The following is a 3666-nucleotide window of genomic DNA, read 5'->3' on the forward strand; positions in this document are numbered from 1 at the left end:
TATGGACGAGTACCTAGTTTCATTTGTTGTACATGTAGTAGTAATTTTATCGCTGGATTGACGAATGCTTATGACTTACTGAGTTGTAAACTCACTCGGTGTTTTCTTGTCACCCATTTTAGGTCTTTGGGACTCGCATTGTTGTGTGCTCGGAACCGTCGTTGAAGTCATCACACCGCTGAAATCTTGTGGTATTACTTTTTTTTTGTTGTTGAAGAACATTTGGCATGTATAGGCTATTATATTTTGTCGATTTGTGGGATTGTAAACTTTAAGCCATGTGAAAATGGCCTATGTGGTCGTCGAGTGGGATGCTAGAACCTATAGCCACGAGTCTTAGAAACTCAAATTTTGTTAAGGTGGCCATAATTTGTGTCATGTATGATGGATGATTAAGGCCAAGGAAAATTCATGAAATTGGCATAGTCTACTGCAGTAACTGTTGCGGACAGCAGCAGTGAGATGAGATTGAAAAATCACTAAAAATAGTATAAGTAGAATTAAATAGTGAGTAAATTATGGAACTGATCCTTGATGAATCTATTTTATATGGATGAAACGAAACGACCATATGAGCAGTATACTGGGAGATATTAAAGTTCTCGTGAGACAGGGCCAGAACGATTTCTGGGTCCCCTGTCGTGACTTTGAAAATTTACCATAAATTATCCAGAAAGAATTAGGAGTCATGCCTTATATGTACAGATTCCATTTTGAGTCTAGTTTCATTAGAAACAAACGGCACCAGTATTAAAGCCCTGTACAGAAAGATATTCAAGTTGTAACGCGCGGAGGTCAGAGCAGTCGATCCCTGTAACATGGGTGACTTTAACTAATAAACTGTACCAATTGGCCCAACCAAAATTCTAAAAATAAATCCATGGATGGATATATGAGTCTAAATTCAGGAAAATTTACGAAACCAGTTTCCGAGTTTTGGAACTCGAGATATGATTTTAAGGCGACGGTGACGCAGTTTTCCAGCCTGTCCAGAAATGCCAAATTGGTCGGTACTTTAAGAGGATTTGTCTCGTTAACCCCTCGTGTCCGGACTAACGGCGTCGGTCACGAGTTAGGGTGTTACAATTTTATTGGTATCAGAGCTATGGTTTAGTCGGTTCTAGGACTACCATAGCGCGTGTGAGTCTAGCTATACATGCCAAATTGATAGTGCTTAATAATGTGATGACTTCGACGGTTGAAATTTTTGTTTTAATTAGCGATGGAACCCGGGTAGAGAGACCCTTGGCGGATGACGTTGAAAGTGTAGCGGCTGCTCTGCGCAAGGGACACCGCCTGTTGAGCCTCAGTCATCCGCGAATAATCAAAATGAAGGGCGAAACAAGCCTTCTTCACTATGATGAATGAGTGGGTCGCGCAATATGCCCGAACCAACCCTACTGTCCAACCATTCCGAATTTAAACACTCCACCCAAGAGCCCGCAATGCCTCCGATTCTCGATCCTGTGAGGTGAGTAAACCACTGTGGACTTGATTAGGAAGCGTGCAATGAGGGGTTCAAGGCCATAGTTCTTGATGATGCCGAAAAGGCCGAAGTTACGCTCGATAACACCATTAGAGTGTTAGATGAACTGTCATGCACCCCCAACGAATGTCTTAAGTGTGCTATATCCTTGTTGCGAGACTCACTTACTATTGGTGGAGGACTTTAATTTCCATAGTCCCAAATGAGCGAGTTACTTGGGATTTCTTCCAATCCAATTTGAAAGAAATACATTAGTCAACGGTTCATCGATCGAAGCGTAAGGAATTCTTGGAACTCAAGCAAGGCCGGATGATCAGATCTCGAATCTGAACATGAGTTCGTAAGACTTAGTCGGTATGCTCGGGAGTGTGTGGCTGATGAGGTTGCGATGTGCAAAAGATTTGAAGAAGGATTGAATGAAGAGTTAAAGTTACTAGTGGGAATTTTGGAGATAAAGGAGTTCGTGACACTAGTCGAACGAGCACGCAAGGCGGAAGAACTTGGGAAGGAGAAGAAGAAGGCTGAATTTGAAGCAAGAGATTACCGTAAAAGATCGACGAGTAAAGCTCCGTTCTCGGCTACAAAGAGGTTCGGGAGGACACCAAGAAGTCGAGAACGATGCAGGAATTTCCATTAGAACCCGACCAGCGACGGACTCGAGAGCTACTTGAGTAGCTAGTGTGGGCAATAATCGTCAAGAGAGACAGAATGCCCCCAATGTGGAAGACGACACCTAGGTGAATGTTGGGGTAAGTCATTAATAGGGCTGTTATGGATGCGGTTCAAGGACCACTTCATTAGGGATTGCACGAGCTAGATGAGAAGAATAAGATGCAAGGTGCGAGATCTAGTGGGGCGACAGCTAGAGGTAGACCCCGAGGGTTTCGAGGAGGTAGGGCGGTAATCGAGGGGAGCCACCGTCTGGCTGTTCGATCCGAGACCCGAGCTCTGCTAGAGCATATGCCATCCGCAAGACGAGAGAGGCATCCTCCCGACGTTATCACGGTACTTTTACTCTCTTTGATACTAGTGTGATTGCATTGATTGACCCGGCTCTACTCATTCATATGTATGTGAAACTTTAGCATCCAAGAAGACTCTACTGTTGAGTCTCTTGAGTTCGTAATTCGAGTGTCAAACCCTTTGGGTCAATACGTACTCGTTGATAAAGTGTGCAAGAGATGCCCCTAATAATTGAGAATCTGTTTTCCGCCGATCGATGCTTTTACCATTTAATGAATTGATGTTATTCTTGGTATGGATTGGTGACCGTACATGATGCAAGTGGTGGATCGCAAAGGAAAACCATTGATTTGAGGAGTACAAATAATGAGGTAGTCCGAGTCGAGTCTCGATTTAAAAGGAGCGCCAATGATGATATCTTCTATGACCGCGCTGGAGGAATGCGTGAAAAGGGTGTGAAACATACCTTGCGTATGTGTTTGGAAGTAAAGAGACGGAAAGGAAACTCGAATCGGTACCGGTGGTTTGTGAGTATTGAGATGTTTTTCCGAGGAGTTACCGGATTGCCACCGGTTCGAGAAGTGGAATTGACATCGGTTGTACGGGTACTACGCCGATTTCAATAGCCCCGTGTCGTATGGCGTTAACGGAATTAAAGGAATTGAAGGTTCAATTGCAAGAAGCGGCGGATAGAGGTTTCGCTCGACCGAAGTTTTTCTCCATGGGGCGCTTTGTATTGTTTGTGAAGAAGAAGGACGGAACCATGAGGTTGTGCATCGACTATCGTCAACTCAATAAAGTGACGATAAAGAATAAATATCCATTGCCACGAATTGACGATTTGTTTGATCAATTAAAGGAGCCTCGGTGTTTTCAAAGATAGATTTGAGGTCGGGTACTATCAGTTGAGGGTTCGTATAAATATGAAATGTGGATGTATGGCTTGGTATGAGATTGAACAAGAAGGTCAGGAATTATGGTATAGTTAGATATGGATGAAGTACCTAGCCTTGTTTCATTGTTTCACTTTGTGATGAATTTAGCTAATGGATAATTGTAAAGTGCTTATGACTTCTTGAGTTATAAACTCACGGTGTTTTCTTGTCACCCATTTTAGGTCTCTTGGACTCGTATTGTTGCGTGCTTTCGGAACATCGTTGAATCATCCCGTGGAGACCTTTTGGTATTGTCTTCGTAGTTGAACTAGGAGAACAATT

This window comes from Gossypium arboreum, unplaced genomic scaffold (assembly GCF_025698485.1).
Source record: "Gossypium arboreum isolate Shixiya-1 unplaced genomic scaffold, ASM2569848v2 Contig00629, whole genome shotgun sequence".
In the NCBI taxonomy this organism is placed as follows: Eukaryota; Viridiplantae; Streptophyta; class Magnoliopsida; order Malvales; family Malvaceae; genus Gossypium; species Gossypium arboreum.